Genomic DNA, 19,918 nt, shown 5'->3' with positions numbered 1-19,918 from the left:
GCGCTCTAGTATATAAAAGACGCGATATAGATTACCGCGCTTAGCCCTAATAGAAGTATAGACCTGACTAAACGTGTGTTAATAGCCGATAGGTTTAGTAAGTACTAAACGCGCGCGTAGGATCCTATACTCTATACTACCGCCCTCGCTAAATTTTAAAATAAGCCGGGAAATAAGGGCGTCGTCTTATCGTATAATATCGATTATACTAAGCTAGATAAACGCGCGGCGGAGGTTACCTCCGCCGATATTAAGGATATACTTAAGGTTAATAAGGAGTATTAGAGTTTCCCCGAAAAAGAAGCCGAGTTAGCTAAAGTAGACGAAGTTAAAGTATACGCGTATTTAGGAAAAGATTAAGGGTTTAGTAATATACATAATCTATTTAGCTTAGGAGTCTATTTAGCTTTTATAGTCTATATTTAGTATTCGGTATTCGGGTATATAGAATAATTAGGAGTATATTAAGTATACGAGCTTTAGTATTTAGGTTATATCACTTATATTTTAATAAAAGAGTTTGGATTTCCGCCTATAATAGAATAGGTATATACGGAGGTAAGGATAGCGTATACGTACGCTATCGTAGGAAGATATATAGGCAGTTTATTTAGTTATATTAGTTTGTTTTTTTCTTTTTTCTCTTCGTTATTTACTTTAGTCTTCCCTATTATTCGCTATCGCGTAAGGCGTGATAGTATTATATAACCGCGAATACGGCGTGAAGAGGTTAGTAAATAGCGTAGCTAGCGTAGAATATATTCTATCCCCTATTTCCTTTCGTTATAAACGCCGTCCATTCGTATAAGTCATAAGTAATAACTACTCTATCCGGCACGCCTAAGACGCCGGCCGCGTATATATCGTATACCTTATCGGCTAACGGCTCCCTAGGACGCCCGCGGGACGTAGGGCTCTTTTCGCCCAGGGTATATAATACGCCGGAATAGCGCAGGACTATACGTATAGATAGTCCTCGCGCGCTAGGCACTATACGTATATATAGTGCCTGCTAGCCGGAATTTAAATATACGTTTAGGGCTCGGGCCGGGTTACTTATACGTAGGTATAGCCCCGAAGACCAGGAATAGACCGGTCGTATAGAGAAATAGAAAGTCCGGGGCTCGCCGAGGATATATTCCCGGTAAGCCCGCCTTTAGATTAGTAAAGGATATCTTTATTACACCCTATTGTCTATACCTAAAGGTCGCTATTAAAAGCCCTAGTAGTCCTAGGTCCTATAGTACTGGCTGGCTAGAGATATACCTGGAAAGGGTATATCACGGACTACGTATACTAAGACTAAATAGATATAAGGCGCGCTAAGCGAAGACGCCTCCCCTTTAATAGGTCTAGGCGTAGAGTAATAAAAGGAACTACTGTTAAGCGTAGGAATAGCGACTATACTAACCTATACTAGCCGTGGAACCCGAGCTTTAATACCGCGATAACCTTCCTAATAAGTACTAATTCGTATAGGCGACTATACTAAGCTATACCGATACTAATTATTCTTAATAATCGCTAAAGGGCGTAGGATAACGCCTATACTATCCTATATACTAGTATCCTCCGTAAAACCAGAGTCCCGAAAAAACAGTATGGTATACTAACCTCCCCCCCTTTTTCTACTATAGCACCAAGCTATCCGATAATCCCCCCCCCCTTTTTATAGTGGTACTAAGCTACTCGATAATTCCCCCTTTTCTTTTTCCCTTTTTCCCTGCGGAGTATTAAGTGAGCTAACCTCCCTTTACTATAAACTTCCCTTTACCCGTACTTCGCGGAGAATATTTCCCTGCTAGGATAGGCTATACGGCTTATTATTATCTGACCGGCTATTAATATACTAAGAATATCTAAGGCTAGCGGCGTAATAACCCTAATAGGAAAAGTATAGAACTAGTATCCGTGCCAAGGCTATATATCCTAAGGCTTAGGGGTATACCCTAGCCTCCGCCGTAAGAGAAATATCTTAATTATAAGCTATAGACTTTATTATCGAACTACTTAAGACCCCCTTAATTATCCTCTCTATTAAAATAAAGGCTTCCCTTTATTCTACTAGCCTTTATCGGATTTACCCGAGGTACTGTAGCTTATCCTCTCTATAATAGACTCGCCTTTAACCGTGACCTATAAGTACTTTAAGGCCACCCTTATCTATAGGCTATAATATTTACACCGCTATATCTATTATTTCCGACTAAGACCCTATCTCGGACTTTAGAATAATACCGTGGAAGGCTATAGCACCCCGGACGGCTAAACGGCTAGACGGCCGGTTAAAGCGGAAGAACTAGATAGTAAAGATCTTTATTAATAAGCGTAACCTAAAAGCACGCCGGCGATATATATCGTGGTTTATTATCTCCGCTAAATATATCTCCGTTATTTTATAACGTATACTCCTTTCGTTTCCCTTCTTTCCTTTCCCTTCTTTCCTTTCCCTTCTTTCCTTTCCCTTCTTTCCTCTCCTTTTGTTCCTTTCCCTTCTTTCCTTTCCCTTTTCTTTTCCCTTTTCCTTTTCTACTATAAACACCGTCACCGCCTATAGTCACTAAGTAATTACTATATAACATTACCGGCTACCTTCCCCGTAAAGGACGCCCGCCGGATATAAGGCTTATATCGCCGGGGGTAAATACTTAGGGATATTAGTTTATAACTAAGCGGATACCGGAGGAACCTATAAAAGCGTAGGAGTTAATTAAGTATAGATACCGGAAAACGCTATAAAAGCTAAGCGATTCCTTTAAGGAGACATAAAATACCTTAGTTAATTCAAGGATAGTCTTAAAGAAAGCGGAGGTTCTAAGTATACTATAATTAGGAGATAATAAAGAACTATAAAAGACTCGGCGGAACTAAAAAAACCTTAAAGTATTATAAGGCGCGTTAAGAACGCGTTATAATATAAAAGGACTATTATAGCCGCCCTAGGTAATAAGTAGGGAATACTAAGGAATAGTAAGAATAAAAGGACTATAACCTATATATACCTTCTATTAGCCGCCGTAATAACTAGGAAAGCTAGGGAATATTAGGGAATACCGGGAAATAGCAAGAATAAAAGGACTATAACCTATATATACCTTTTATCGCCTATAATAACTATAGTTACTATAGCGCTCTGCTAAGTATAGGAAAAATAATATCGTGCCTAGAATACTCGGATCTTATTCTCTTTTCCTTTTCCCTTTTCCTTAAAGCTACCGTGTTTCCTTATATCGTGCGTTATAATTCACTACCGCGTAATTATCTTTACTATCTCCCCTTAATATATCTTTATTATTTTATAACGTATTCCCTATTCTCTCCTTAATTACCCTTTATACCGCTAAGATACACCGCGGGCGTCTTAGTAATAGAAATATACTTTACCGTTAAAGTCCCCTTATCGTATTAGCTATCTAAGGATATTAAGTATAAAGAGATATTCGATAAGGTATTCCGTAACCTATAAAGGATTAGCTCCGGGTTTACTAAGGAAGGATATTTCCGAGCTATTATACTCTACGGTAGCGAGGAGTGTCTAGAAAATAAGCTTTCTGCCTTAGGAATGAGATTCGCGCTCTAAAAGACTACCTATAAGTCTAAGGTCGCCGAATTCCGTAGATATATAAAGGCATAAGGATACGATAGCTCTAAAAGCCGTGATTTGGATAAAACCGTATTTATACTAAGTAATAACCCTAAGGTTTATTAGGTTATCTTAAAAGCTAAAGCCTATAATATTATAAACTAAATTCCCTAGCCAGAGTTCCTAGTAGATATGAACCTTATCCTAGTATTGTACAACTAGCCTAATATCAGATTTAAGTAATATATTATAGCTAGAGATCCCGACGCCCCCTATAACTATACGGGAAAGTTTATTAAGACCCCGTAATCGATACACGTTACTAATACGTATAGTCCTATTATAAACTCTAGCCTATATTTGGCGGCGTTTATCGATCTTAAAAATAAGGTAAAGACGGCGGATACCACCGCTAGCCCGTCTTCCGCCAGGATTTTATAGGCTAAGACCCCTAAGAAGCTAGCAGTATTAATAGTTCAAGGATTTATACTATAGTATAGTAAAGATCACGTATACCTGTCTAAAGTAGTATATAATAAAGTTTTACTAAAAGCCTAAGATATTATAGTATACCCGGACCTTAAGAAGAACTTGGAGTAATACGCCAAGTAGGCTAATATAACTAATAAGCTTATCCGAAAGTTTATTTATAGTCTACTAACCGAGAAAACTAAGGAACCAGTTCATATTATATCTATAGTATAGGAGTTTCTCGCTATAATACGTATAAGTAAAAAGCCAACGCTTATACTCTCGAGTAAGCGAGTAATACCTTCGGATCTATTAAGTAAGCTACTAGCTAAGCGAATTATCGGAACGGCGAGTACTAAGAAAGCTTTAAGGGAGATAATTCGTAATTACGCTACACGTTTTTATATTACGGGTATAAAGCCTACGGAGAGTAAATTTATTATTAGGGACTAAACCGTGTTTATTATTCTCTAATATAACTATACTATCACGCTCCTAATGCTAGTTACCGGGTTAATTCTTATAACGCTTAAGGAGGATATTACTAAAAACGAGGTCTAGAACGCTAATGACCTGCTATTATTACTAGCTATATAGTGTATAGGCCGAATAGTACTAATAGCGCCGCTTATTATAGACGGGTAACTAATAGACGCCTAATATAACGCCTTAGTGAATATATTTATTACCGACTAAGATAAGGCTATCGCTATTATCCGCTATTATACGGCGTTATAGGCTATATAGGCTAACTTTCCCTCGGTTAGCCTAAAAGAACCGTATATAGTAAACTAAGCGGAAATTAAGCAGCGCGTTACAGATATTACTATTAATAAAGCGGCACTAGCTTTATATACGCTACTAGAGTATTAGGGTATCCTTATAGAATAGCCGTAAACGCCCCCGGATAACGCTAAAATTACTATACTAAATTAAATATATAGTTAGGTGTATTAGGTATAGATAAAACTAAAAACCCGCTATAATACACAGTAATATGGATTATAGACGCGGTAAAAGAGCATACCGCGGCGCTAGTATAATAGTATTTATTTTCCTTCTATCTATTCGCTTACCCGCCTTAGGTTTTACTAGGGTATATGGTAAGAAGGGATATTATAGTATCGGTATATTCTATTTTCTTTTCTTCTCTTTTCTTCGCTCGGCTAGGTTATAGATAATAATAGCGGCGGTTATTATTAGGGCACCACCACGTAATAATATTGTCCTTATATTATCTTCTAACTATACCGTGGTTTATTAGTATAACCGCGACATGCCTTAAGTAAGGCTATTATAGTTACCGGGGAAGGCCCGCGGGATATAGGGCTTTATTACCCGGGGTATTTAATATGCCCTAGATTCTACCGGGAACACTAAGGCGTACTAAGAGGTACGCTATAAGTACCTTTAGGGTATACTATAGTTTCCTTAGGGTATAATTAGTAAATACCGGGGAATCCCCCGGGTTCCTATATATAGGAGCTAAGGATTCTACGGGGTTTACCCGTGGAATACTTAAGTCCCGGGGACGCGCCCCTATCTAGCTTAGAGAAGATATCTTATTTTACCACCCTTTACCGCACCCTAAGGTCACCCCTTTAGAAAAGCCTGGCTCCTAGGTCCCACAGTACTGCCTAGCCAGATATATGCCTGGTCAGGGCATATTAATCCAGGTATTTAAAGACTATATTAATTCTAGTAAGGAATATAGAAAGTCTTTAGTAGTAGAGGTATATAATGCCTTAGCGTCTTAGCGAGGGGTGCTATTCGGTATAGAAAACGAAATCAGAGTAAACTTCTTATCTATAAATAGGCTATTATAGGGCTAAGGAAGAAAAGAAGAATCGTGATAATAATCTATTAATTATTTATCTGGCTTATTCCGTAAAACTAATACTAATAAAGATCGGAATAATACAAGGTAGCCGAAAGGTCTGCTCGCTAACAATATATACCTAGTCTATTTCCTGCTAACTAACACTTCCTGCCCGTAATATCTACTAAGGGCAGCCTCTAATATACATAATATATTATATACCCGTAAAGTACTAAAGTATAAAAATGCCGACTACTAGTCCTCCTGCTATATATAGATATAAACCCGTAACCGTAAAATTACAGGTTGTAACGGGCAGGAAAACTATACTACCACCTATCATTCCTCTTGTACTCTGTTTTCTATAGTAAATTTACGGCGTGCTGCTATAAAAGACCGTTCTAGGCGTCTAAGAATCTTAGTATCGTCCTTATCCCCCGAATCCGAATCCGAATCCGCGTCGTTATTATCTATAGTAGTCTATAGGGATTTAGCAGGTATACGTGTAGGAATCTCTAGCCTAATAAAGTAGTACTTTGGATTTAGGTGTAATACGCCCTTCCGCGTATACCTATTAACGCCCCGGACTATTATAATCACTTCACTATAATCCACTATAGGTTATATCCGATAATACTATTATTTACTGAGGAGTAAATCCTACTCGTCTATAGCGCTAATTATAAAGGCTTATATAGTGAATAATACGCCGCCTACAATCACACATAATAGATAGAAATCTATTACTAGTAGGATCTTATTATTAGCGAGTCTAATTATATAGGGAATCTTTAGTTTATGGACAGGAAAACCGTTAGCTTCGATAACTTATCTACTCGCGGCCTTTATTATCGACCCGGTATCGAGCAGGATTATATTAGAATATATATATTTAATCTACATAAAGATATAGGCTAGCGTATTCGGCATCTTCGAGTCTAGACCTAAAGTTTTATCTTTATAAACGGTGTCCTTATTTTATACTAGTTATACTACTATATAGGAGATCGTTCCACGGAGCTGGATAGTTACGTTCTTTAATACCTATAGCTATATTTCGAGGGAAATCTTCTTCTTCTTCGCCCTAGTCCGATTTACTTTACCTCTACCGTCTTTATTAAACGGCTATATCTAGATAATATAGTATAGTTACGGTCTTATAAGAGGTAATAACTAAAAAAAGCTATGTTATATTCATAATACCCTCTTATTTCGCTATTAGTGTCGGGAGATCTTATCTACGGCTATACGGTTATATAATATACCGGGGGATATGTATATCTTTGCCCGGGTTCGGGGGAAGTACTCTAATAGGCTTTACGCGTGGATCCTAATCCGGGTCCTACGGAGTGTCCTCGCGCTATCGTGTATTAATAAGTATATCCTAGACGTTAGTTTTATTAATACTAGGAAACCTCTATCGTGAAGTATTTAACTATTAGATTATTATACCCGGTAATGGCGGGTATATATTTTATATTATAGCCATCTAGTATAAGGCAAAATTTAGCAGTAGGATCTTATCAGACTTATTAGAAGATAAAGCATAGTAATATCCGCTAACATAGTCTTTAGTAGTGCTATTAGTGTCTAGGTCCTAGACCTGACTATAAGTAGTATCTTTACGCATTATATTAATATTCCGTAGAATAAGATATACTAACACCGCCCTTAGTTAGTGCGGCTTCGGCTATATGGGTCTATTAGTTTAGTGGGTTCTGCGATCCTATAGTTCCCGCTCCCTAGCTGCTAGTATCTTATCTTTACGGGTTTCCTATAACTCTCCTCGTTACTGCTATTTCTCTCGCGTACCCTTAGCAGGGTAATCACGGAATATACAGCGCTAACCACTATAGCTAAAGCAGGATACCCGATCTATATTAGAAGAATATCCCGACCGGGTTTATTACGGTAATGCCCTAGTAGACTATAAGGGGTTATTAGGATCGTATAAAAAACTATTAGCAGGTCGGAGTAAAAGATCTTATATTTTTTATATAAATATCTCCGCCTATTTATTATAGGACTTACTAAGTTTACTAATACCCCTAAGAGCTTCGACTATACTATCGGATAGTATATCCTTATCCTTAAGCAGCGTAGATATATTATATATGCGTTTAGCGACTTTAATAATTATATACTTTATATCCTCGAATATAATAGATTTCTTTAGGACTCCGTGGACGCTCTTGCCGGACATAGTAAGCCGGTCCTAGATTCATTCACGAAGGTAGGCATTAACCTCGCCGTCTACTCTCTCTTTATAGAATCGCTATACTAATAGTATACGGATCGGGGGATAGTGTAGGTAGTAGACACGCCTAGTAGCCGCGTAAGGCCGTGGGTTCGAATCCTACTCCCCTTAATCGCGCGCGGAATTTTTAATTCGCGCGCGACCTACACGGAGCTTCTACACGTTATAGGGGTCCCCGCACGTTCAGGGATGTATTAGCTTACGCGCTAATAAGTAGAACTATACTGCCTCCGGTACCGTACCCTCCTTAGGGGGAGAGGGTATATACCTACCACGCGTAATTAAGCGCACCTATATACATACCACTACGATTAGGTTATATAAGCTAGGGCACTTTGTGGAGCGCGTAACCTAATAAGATAATTCCCGGAATAATAAGAGACCTGGACCGCTATAGCCTAAGAAAGCTATTTATAAGGATTTCACTTTACTATTAACAGGTTTATATAAATAGACTACTTAACTCGTTATAGAATTAGTCTCCTTAATCGACTCGCGCTATAGCTCTAGGGCTATATACATATATTGAGAAAAAAAAGTATATAGATCTTTGCGGGTATAGAATTATTATTTAGTTTTATGCCGCGAATATGATAGTCGATAAGCTGCTCGCTAGGCTTACGTTAAAAGGCAGACACTTCTATAATCGTCTATCCGTCTTATCGTGTAATCTTATCGTTAAATTCCTTATTAAATTCATCCTTAGTTTTCTCCTCGCTATTACGGTCCTCGATATCGAGGGTTTACTACTAGGACCGGGCTCTGCCTACTGGGTTTATACGTATACGCCGAAGCTTCTATTATTCTTTTACGTCCGGCGTAACGCGTTCTAGCAGTATATCGATAATATCTTTAATATGCATTAGGAATTCGGATACTAGGTATAAATTACCGCCCCCAGAGAACTTAGAAGCTATAGCTATAGACTACCCGACCTAGGATATTATATCTACAGAATCTTACTATAAGCTTTATTAGAAATATATAGTAATTAGGGTATAATCCGGGATCTATAGGTTAAAGCCTATAATAAGGGTAACCTCTAAGGATATAGTTAAAGATACTAGCGATAGTTATCTCTGCTTAAATATCGGTTTATTAAGATCTATTCCAGGGGATAGGGTCTTAAGTTTCCGGGGTAAGACTAAATAATTAGGCGCTAGTATCTTAGAGTTAGATATATCGTCTATTAATATCTACACGTCCATAACAGGGAACTACTTAAGAGGAGATCTAATATATATACGTGTAATAGCCGATATTAGCCGCTAAGGAAGAAGATATATATAGAATATCGTGCTAAAAGTGTGAAAATAAAAGCTTAATCTTCGTAGCATTAATAATAGAAAAAAAGAGGAAAACTATCTCTGCTTCGATATAGAGGAAAAATAACACTCCATCCATAGACTACATATATCACTGTAATCGTGCGGGGTTAAACTCTGTTCAGGGTTCTGACCGGCGTTATTACTAGTCGTACCCGCTCTAAACTATAAACTATAAGGTTTCTTATAAAAGTTATTCTTCGCACGCCGCCATAGGGGTACCTGCTTAACCACGGGTGCAGACCGATATAAACAAATAATCCAATAGTCGCGATATCGAGGTGTTAAATACCGTTCATAACAAGGAGGCATTACTAATGTATCGGAAACCGCAGATATCTACAAGCTATCTATAAGATCTCGGAGGGAAAACGCTGCTTTTGCATAATTGCAGAATTACTGCCAGATGCCCACAGCCGCCTTATCGAGGTGTGACAAACCATATTATATTAGACGTGTGGAGTACCTCGATCCTATATATCCACAGTCATTTCCCCTGCTTTTTCCTTATAGTTAGATATCCCTATAAAGTGTTATAAACTTCACTTAGATAAATACACATATAATTCCGTATATCTTCTTTATATTCTAATAGTTATAAGCCCGGCGTTCTAATAAACGAAGCTATTCTGATCGATCCTATAGCGTCTAGTCTATTACAAATCAGTGTTAAGCCTATAGCGGGTAGTTTAGTATTATTAGTAACGTCTGCCTACTTTAGACTTATTTAATTACTTTATTATTTAATCGCACTATTATGTTAAGCGTTTAGTATAGTTAATTAACCTTTCCATTTATCCTACTCCACTACTTTTATTAGCAAAACGATAGCTTCCATAGCAGTAATGTCTATTATAGGCCTGGTAATACTTATTACTCCGAAAGATTAAAGGCCTTAGATTAAAGCCGTGATAACTATCGCGTGCTCCTACGATATCGCCGACCTCGTTAATCCCGACCGTAATAAAGCTAAATAGCCGAAGCGCCGTATTCGAACCGATTCACCGTCACCTTCTACTACTGCTAAAGAACGTAATATCTCTATGTAGGATATATAATTTAAGATCTAGTAAGTAAAAGAGGATATGTATAAGGCTAAAAAGAGGGGATCTAAGCACTCCACGACTATATCGCGAAAATAGTTAGCCCTGCTTTAAAGGATTAGTACGCCGGCTATAAGGAAGTAAAAGATATATTAAAGGCCCTTAAGACGTACCTTAAGCCGATAAACGCCGCCTAGAAGGTATTAATCAAGAGATACTAGGACGAATACCCCTAAAACGTTAGGCGTATACCCTATGAACGCTAGCTAGAGGACTTTATTAAGCTATACTACGAGACTAAGATATACGAAGTTCGTGCTTATAATACCAAAGACAATTAGATTAACGGCTTCTTTAATGCTATTGGTAGCGTAGTACTAAAGTAGTTAAAGAAAAGGTTTATAGAACTTCTATAGTTAGAAGAGAAGAACCTACCCTTGATTTAATCTATCGTGGAGGAGTATACGATATAGCTTCGACGCTGTTACCCGTACCGACTCGATAAGAAGCCTACTATATTATCCTTTTATACGGTAACCTTCCTAGGTAAGGATAAAGAAGGTAAGGATTAGCGGGTATGATCGGGATAATAGGGTAACTAATAGTCTAATAAATAGAAGAAAGAGTGGTTATACGACTACTATAATAAAAAGAGAAGTAAATATAATTATAATCCTTTATAGAAGTGCCTAAACGTTAATAATGTATGTAGGAAGAAGGGATGTACACCTTTAAAACAGATCTTAGAATACGTCGACCGTAGTATTAAGGCCTAGGATAATAAACGTTAAAAGAGATTCCGGGAGAATATCGAAAAGGACGCTAAAAGCCTAAAAACAGGTGCTAAAAAGGGCTCTTAGAAGTTATAGCCGAAAGAATCGTCGACGGAGGTATCTAACTCTACCGATAACCAGGATAAGAATTCCGATAAGAAATCCTATAGGATATATTCCTTTCTGTAGATAAATAATATAATGGTTAGCAGTAATCTCTTTAATCAGCTGCTAATCGACTCCGGCACCTCGAGGCATATCACTAACTAATAACACCTGCTACAGGACTTTGAACCTGCTATAGAAGAGCATTGTTTTTAAATGGGTAATAGAGAGATAAGCTAGTTAAGGGCTATAGCAGGATATAATTAGAAATAGATAACGAATACAGTAATCCCTTTGTTTTAGTGCTAAATCGCGTTACGTTTATATAAGACTACCTAATAACCTTAATCGCGACTAGAAGATTAAAGGAAGAGTGTATCGTTTTTAATTCCGGCCTCGAAATACTAAAAATTAGAGAGCGCTTATTAGTCCTATCTCTATATAGCGTTAACGATTAATACGCTTTTATTCTAACGGATCGTTAATAGCACCTACTAAGCAGCTTCTTTAATAGCTCTATAACGCCTACTATAAGCGTCGCTAACGCTCGTTTATAGTATAAGAGGCTAGGGCACGCCGGCGCTACTGCCCTCGATAAAATAGAAGATGCCCTTATTAGAGGCGTTATGAAAGGAAAAGGTCCTCTAATAGTGGATTATAAGGCCTATGCCCTTAGTAAAGTAAAGAAGGTTAACTCGAGAAGGTTACCTAACCACTAAACGACGATACTATGATATAGGGTCGAGGTAAACCTCTTTAGCCTTAACGAGGCCTATAATAGTACAAAGGTCGTGATACTTTTATACGACCTCTATACTCGTTAAGCTATTATGCGGTTCCTGCGTGAATATAAATTAGCCTTACCGATATTAATAAATTTGAAGTTCTTCTTTCAAAGGCAGTACTATTATATAATTATCGTAATCTGCCTAGATAGAGAAAGGTCCTTTTAGAAGGGCTTCGATAAATAGGCCAATAAGAGAGGGATTTTACTTAAGAGGTTATCGCTATATATAGCCGCGCAGAATCCGAGGGCAGAACGCCACGGCGGCGTTATCTTTATTATCGCGAGGACTCTCGTAACGGCCTTAGGCATCTAATAGGATCTATAGCCAGAACTAGTGGCTGCTATAGTATATCCATATAATCTTATTCCTCGGAAGGACCTCTAGTAGAAAACCCCTTAAGGGAAGATGGAGGATTAGATTAATAAATAAGGCCTAAAGAAAATCCTAATAAAGCCTATCGTTAGTTATCTAAAAAAGGAATAGTTATAGAGCCTATTCACTAACCGCTAACTACTAATAAGGTCGTAACCATAATGCTAAGTTAGCCGAAAGAGTATATATCGGGTATTTAATCGGGTATAAGAGCATTAATATATACCGGTTTCAGGTGCTAAAATTAAGGAGGATTCTATGCACAAGAGACGTTATCTTTAATAAAAGACTCTTATATAAACATTGTGATATAGAGCCGCCGGTTACCGAAGAGGTCTTCGAGTAATTAAATCTACCGGTGGATTATTACCTCCACGGTCCTCTCGCTATTACTACTAATGTTACTAATCTTCTGCTTTAACTACTACTAGAGCAGAGTACTATAAAGGAGGCTATAGCGGAGGCTGCAGCTACTACTACCTCTACCACTACCGGTGCTTCTAGGGGGGTGGATAGAGGTAGAGGTTTAATAACTACTATAGAATCTATAGAAGAATAATAATAGCAGGAATAGCAGGAGGCACCTAATTAAGAGGCACGTAGAACAGGGCAAATAAGCACTATAACGCCTTCCACGCCCCCAACAGCATCTATTCCAACGTCTTCTATAATTACACCTATAATTACTCCTCTAATAACTATAAACGGCCCGCCTACACTATAAACTAGAACTACGGATCTACCGCCTATTTTTAAACGGCCCAACAATACCCAAGATCAATCTAACAATACGGCTATAACCGGCGATACCGTCGAAATAGGATTATTATCCCCTTACTAATCGGTTTTTAATAAGGAACTAACCACTACTACCGATATTAATCCGATATCTACGGCTCCTGCTAAGTCTCCTTAAACCTCTTCTTCTACTCCTATAGCTAAGTAACCTACTTCTATAAGCAGAAGAAGCCGCCCTCTTATTATTCCGATAACTGCTGCCGACCGGCCTGCCCGTAGTAGGCATCTAACCGACCGTTATATCCCTCCTTTCTTTTATACCTGCTATAATTAGATTAAGATACCGAAGAAGCCGCTACTACGCCACGATATACCCGAGGAACCTCTAAACTAGTCTTAAATACTAAAGAGTCCTTATAAATTAGAATAGATTAAGGCTGCCTTATAGGAGGTCGGCATGCTTAGATTAATAGGCACTTGTAAATAGTAGGAATAGTCCTATTAGCAGGGACACGGCTCGGGACTATCTAACTTAATTCTAAGACCACTAGACCTTAAATAGGGTTTTAAGTATAAGGTCGATCCTATAGGCTATGTTAATAAGTTTTAGGCACGCCTTGACATTTAAGGGGATTAATAACGTAATAACTACCTTAACGTTTATGCCTCCACCCTCGCTAGAAGGACCTTTAGGTCGCTAATAGGTATTATAGCCTACTTTGATCTCGAGACTTAGTAACTTAACGCCGTTAATGTATTCACTAATACTCTGCTTGACGAAGAGATCTATATTAGGGACCACCCTGGTTAGTAGTTACTATAGTCGGCTACGGGCATTAAAGCCTATAATTAGCTCGAGGACGTTTTAAAGTAATCTATATATATCCCTAAATACCGTAGAGGGATTTATCGGCTATGCCGGGCGTTATATAGCCTATAGCATTCTCTAAAGCTATAGCACTAATAGCTCTTTTCCGTACTAGGTAAGTACGGTTTAAAGTAATTAACCGAAGACGATTATATCTTTAAGAATAAGATTCTAATTAATTTTTTCTACGTTAACGATATTATCCTAATCTACTATAAGGAATATAAATCTATAGCTAATAACCTAGTAAAATAGATATAGAAGAGCTTCTGGATTAGAGATTTAGGACTAATTAAGTGGTTTCTTAGAATCCGGGTAGGACGTAATCGTTAATAATATAAGCTATAGTTATCGCTTAATAACTATATCACCGATAAGATAAAGGCGTTATAGGTAGATTATAGAGGTCGTAGGGCTAAAAGGCCTGTTCCTTATCCTAACTTTTTAGAACTATCTACTACCGACTAATAAGCCTCCGAAGAGTTTATCTATCTATATCTTCGGAAGGTCGATTCTATTAATTACGCTGCTTATTAAACCCGGCCTAATACCTCTAAAGCCGCTTCGAGGCTTACCGAATTTAGCACTTACCTGTTAAAATAGTATCACGATACCGTAGATAGGTATTTAAAGTATCTCGGCTTAATAAAAACACTATGCCTTTACTTCGGACTACGTAAACACTACTAACGCCCTATACACTTTTATACTTCTAATACCGCCTTCGCTAATAACTATAAGACTCGGTATAGCTCCTAAGGGTATAGTATATTATTATTCGGGGTTCCTATAGACTAGAAGGTAAATAAGCAAAGAAGGGTTATAACTTCTAGTAGTAAAGCCGAGCTTATAGCACTTTTCTGCTACTACTAGGCAGCATATCGCGATGAGGCGTTTAATAAAGAACCTAATATTAACCTGTAAGAAGGAACCACTAATAGTATACTACGATACTTCATACACTAAGTAGCTATTAGAATCCCTTAGGCCGTAGGTTACCTCGAAGTTAAAGTATCTTAATATCCACGCCCTTTAGATCCGATAAACTGTTTAAAAAAGGACTATCGCGATTAATTAGATCGCCACTAATAATATAGTCAGCGATAGCCTTATAAAGGTACTACCCCCGCAGAACTACAGGGAGTTTATATATCTGCTTGGCATAAAGTCCCGACTAAATTAGATTAAAGTAATTAAGAAACGAAAACGCCCTTTTATCGGCTTTTAATTAAAGGAAAACGGCTAATTAGACCGTTATTTTAAGTGGTTTTATGCCCCTATATACTATTATTTCGGTACTGTTTTTAACACTTTTTAACTTTTCTTTTTGGCTTTAACGCCTATAACGCCGTTAATTAATATCTAGGCCCAATTTACCCTGGACTTTGAGTATTAATTCAACGAGCAGACTAGTTAGGATTAATTCTACTATTCTAGGGGGGTGTGTTAGATGTCCACAGCCACCATATCGAGGTGTGATACACCATATTGTATTTGACGTGTGGAGCACCTTGATCCTATATATCTACAGTCATTTCCCCTGCTTTTTCCTTATAGTTAAGCATCCCTATGAAGTATCACAAACTTCACTTAGATGAATACACATATAATTCCGCGTACCTTATTTATATTCCAACAATTACCAAAATAAAGATACATATATAAGCAATAAGATAAGCCCTAGCTATATTAAAGTAGCCAGTGCCCTTATACTAACCACTATCTAATAATCCTAACGGTATACTCGTATAGATAAGACTATATAAGAGAAAGACTAGGCAGCTAGGCTGCAGAACTACAGCGTCTATAATATATAGTAGATCTGTTGTGAAAACACAAGATTAACCTAGCATAATTACGTAAGGAGATTGCGTTAATTAAAGAGCTAGGGTAGATATTTAGTCTCGGCGATACGGCCCAGGGTACTTAAGCAGAACGGATTCCCTATATAAACACCGTTCATTGAATATACCTACGCCCGAAGAGTCCACAGTTTTTATACCGACGATTTCCTATAGGACTAGGTATTAGACTACGGCTATATAGGGCCGATATAGTTATGCGTTATACGTTTACACTCCCCTTTAAATTGTTAGGTATCTAAGTAGTAGAGGAGCGACGATTTAATTAACATTAACTGGTTAACTAATAACCTATAGTATCTATTCTATCTTAAGGAGGTCTGTAAAGTAGTTAAACGGCCCTGGTTATAGGGGCTTTATAAAGCCGTCGGTGGGGTTATTAGCGCTCTTAATATACTCGATCCTAACCTCCTCGTGGCTAACGGTATCGAATACGTGTGAATAGTCTAATAGCGTAAACTTACTGCAATTAGAGCGCTCTGACTTTGCGATAGCGCTAGTATTATCGACTTTAATCGTGATAGTGTTATTAAGGTCCTCGCTGAGGTCTCGTAGGAGGTGGCGTATCTATTAGGCTATTTGGACGGCGTTGTTAAGGGCGTATAACTCGGCTTTGGATACAGATTTTATAACGTGAGTCTGGCGTTTAGAAGACTAGGTAACTAGAGCTCTAGCTATACAGAACACCTTTCTAGTAGTTGATTCTACGCCTTCGGCGTTAGTAAAGCTTAAGTCTAAAGCTCTATAATGTCCTAGGCAGTTACCCGTAATAGGTTAGTAGTCTTTATCGCCGCGGAAGATAAGCCCGTTAGATAGGCGGCTACGAAGGTATCGCAGAATCCTTTTAACACCAATAAGGTAGTTATCGAAGCGCGCATAGCTAAAGCGTCCCTAAAGGGAAGCAGCGTACATAATATCGGGTCTTATAAGACAGGCATGATATAGTAGTTTGTCAATAATCTTACGGTATAAGGTGTGATCTTCTGCGTTCAGGGTAATAAGGGGTAATAGGCTCGTATTGCTAGGCCGTCCGATAGCGGTAGTAAGGTGGTTTGGATCTATGAGCGTGGTCGCTAGTCTTATGGAGTTATAAGTAAGCTCTTCGAGGGCTTCTAGAGTGTAGATATCTTATATAATTACGGTGCGGTTAGGTTCCTATTAAATACGGACTCTAAGGAAGTAGTCGGCAAGGCCTAGATCGATAATATTAAGGCGTTTAGCCAGTTAGTTAAATAGCTATAGGGTTACTATAGGAGGGCCGGTAATAAGGAAGCCGTTAATATACGTGGAGACGATAACGCCCACGGTGGCGTTACGATAAATCGCAGGGTCAGAAATTAGTAGTTTATAACCAAGGGCGCCTAGCTCCTTATAAAGCCATTATTACTACTAGTGGCCGCCATGCTTAAGGCTATATAAGGCTTTACGGAGCCGTATAAAGAGGTTAGGTTAGGGTGCTACCTAAGTTAAGTTACGAGGTGTTAGTATCAGAGGTCCTAGAAGAAGTCTAATAGTATATCGAATTGTCTTATATAGACCTATTCCCTAAGGTCGCTGTAGAGATAGGCGCCGACGATACTAAGCTAACGAACAGGCTATCCATTAATAATTACGAGGGCGATAATAATACGCCACAAGGCTGCTTTAATAGTAGAGGCGTAGGTATTATAGTAGTCGATTCTATACCGTTATTAGAAGCCCCTAGCGACTACCCTGGCCTTACGTTTTTCGAGGAGGCCGTTTCTCTTCTTATATTTTAGCACGATCTTCGCAGTTAACCTATAGCTTCGCTTAGGGAGGGTTTTAAAGGAGGGGGCACCGTAACTAATAAGACTAAGGATCTCGTCGTAAATAGCCTTCTTCTAAGAGGGCTAGTTAGCTAGACGGCATGCCTCTGCCACGTTTTTAGGGTCCTGGGTAGTCTATTAGTCGCCCTTATTATCGGTGGGTAAGGGTCCGGCATTATTATTACTATTACGTAGCCATTGGATCTCGGCAGGGTTGATAGTAGGGGTTGGTTCCTTAACTATGAAGGTGGTTCTTAGGGATACTTCGTATTCCTCCAGGTTAACCGTTAGTTCTATAGCGTGCTACGGGTGCTTATTAAGGCGTTATAGGTCTTTATAACCTATAATCAGAGGATCGTTATAGGCGTTAGTGGTGTTTCCCTCTATTACGATGCTTTTAGTACCGTAAACCATTGAGAAGGTTAGTCTAGGCGGGGTAGCGCGGGGTCGTTGATTTGGATCTAGCGTGCCAGTTAAAGGGCGAGGGTTATTACGGTGGTTTCTTAGTAGTTGGCTGTATACTACTAAGAGTTATGCCTACGAGGTGCCGCTATTGTGATAGTCCTCGTGGAAAACTACCTAGCTTAAGATGACTAACCTTCCTTTAGGTTTCTCTATAGTGCCTGCGGGTATCTAAACGCAGTATAGGTACTCCCCTTTAAATCTAATAAGCACGCCCTCTTCTACGCGGGCTTTAAGCTTATAAGACTTTACTCTAACCTCTAGGGGGATATAGATAAAGACTCTATAACCGAGGGTCCTTAAGTGGTGGATAGGTGGCTTATTATCGTAGCCAGGGGCTAGGTCGTCGTAGTAGGCTTAGTAAGGGGTCTTCTTATTAACTACGGAGATAGCCCTGATATTACTAGGATATACGGAGCTACGGAGGATTTTAGGCTATAGAAAACGGGGGATATCGGTACCGACTACTATTTCCCTGCCCTTATCGAGGATAGCACGGATAGACCTTTCCATAACGTCGTTCTATTCGTGGTCGTAAGGAGGGCTACTTAAAAAAGACGTGCCCTAGGCTTAGAGGTTATAGTAAAGACTATTACTAAGGAACTCTCCCGCATTATTAGTATATACGTGCCTCATAGGTTATCTCTAGCAGTTACTATATAAGGTCAGGGCGTTAAGTAGCAGCCTCCCGGAGTCAGATTTAGTCTTTAAGATCAGGATACCCTTTTTCTGGGAGGCGTTATCCGTTATACTAAGACCGTACTTATCGCCAAACGGTCTAATAGACTTTAGCTCGAAGATATCGACGTGCTATAGTTCTCTAGCGCGGGTGGTATAGGGGCGGGGGTCCTTAGGGCTATATCTAAGACTATAGGAGAGGTCGCAGACTATATAGGGTTAGCCGCCGATCCTAGCGGCTTCTAGGGTATTCTTCGTGATTTTAACGGTGTTACGAAGGTCCCTATAGTTAACGTGACTAAGGCGTTAGTGCTATAGGCGTGTCTATAATACCTATAAGATTACCGCTTTAGTTCACCGATAGTCGAGTCGTTGGTCGATAGGTTATACTCCTGGTTAGGGCTTATTAGGCTATGCCTCGCTCGGCGGTGCCCTAACTAGTAGTGTTACTATTATAGAGGGTAGTAGCCTCGCGGCTATAATAGAATTAGGTATAATATAGAAAACGGCTATAGGGTCGCTAGAGTGGCTAAGGAAGAAGCCGCGAGTGCTTACGTTAATAGTACCGATGCCCTCGCCTACCTTATTATGTAGGACGTTACAGTCTAAATAACCTCGACCTATATATATTATCTTCTCTAATATTATATTAATATAGAGCCCGGGGATATAAACCATTCTTTATAGGATAACGACCTTTCCTTTACCGTTAGGGCCTTATAGGTATGCCTTAGCTACCCCGATATAGGTAGGCTTAATAGTGCCGTCCGCAGTAATAATCTAGAACCGGTTTTATTCGGGGATTTCTCTATAGTGTATAGGATTTAAAGTCGCCTATAGAATATAGTAAGGCGCCGGAATCCTATAGCTAGCGGTTATAAATATACTTCCTATTACCTTAGAAGACAGGTTCTATAAGGGTTTCTAGAGGGCCGTTAACCCTGGGTTCTTCTATAATGGTATCGGTACTACTATAGACATAGTGGG

General features: G+C 38.8%; 1 pseudogene across 1 annotated transcript; it reads left to right on the top strand.

Moving 5' to 3' along the window:
* Positions 1-8,169: 8,169 nt before the first annotated feature.
* On the top strand, positions 8,170-8,241 carry SODALDRAFT_t208 (annotated as a pseudogene). Its single transcript has one exon. The product of its transcript is annotated as a tRNA-OTHER (tRNA).
* Positions 8,242-19,918: the final 11,677 nt, after the last annotated feature.

Source organism: Sodiomyces alkalinus (genome assembly GCF_003711515.1).
Source record: "Sodiomyces alkalinus F11 unplaced genomic scaffold SODALscaffold_14, whole genome shotgun sequence".
In the NCBI taxonomy this organism is placed as follows: domain Eukaryota; kingdom Fungi; phylum Ascomycota; class Sordariomycetes; order Glomerellales; family Plectosphaerellaceae; genus Sodiomyces; species Sodiomyces alkalinus.
Note: the sequence above shows the minus strand (reverse complement) of the source record. Positions and strands in the feature narration are given on the sequence as shown.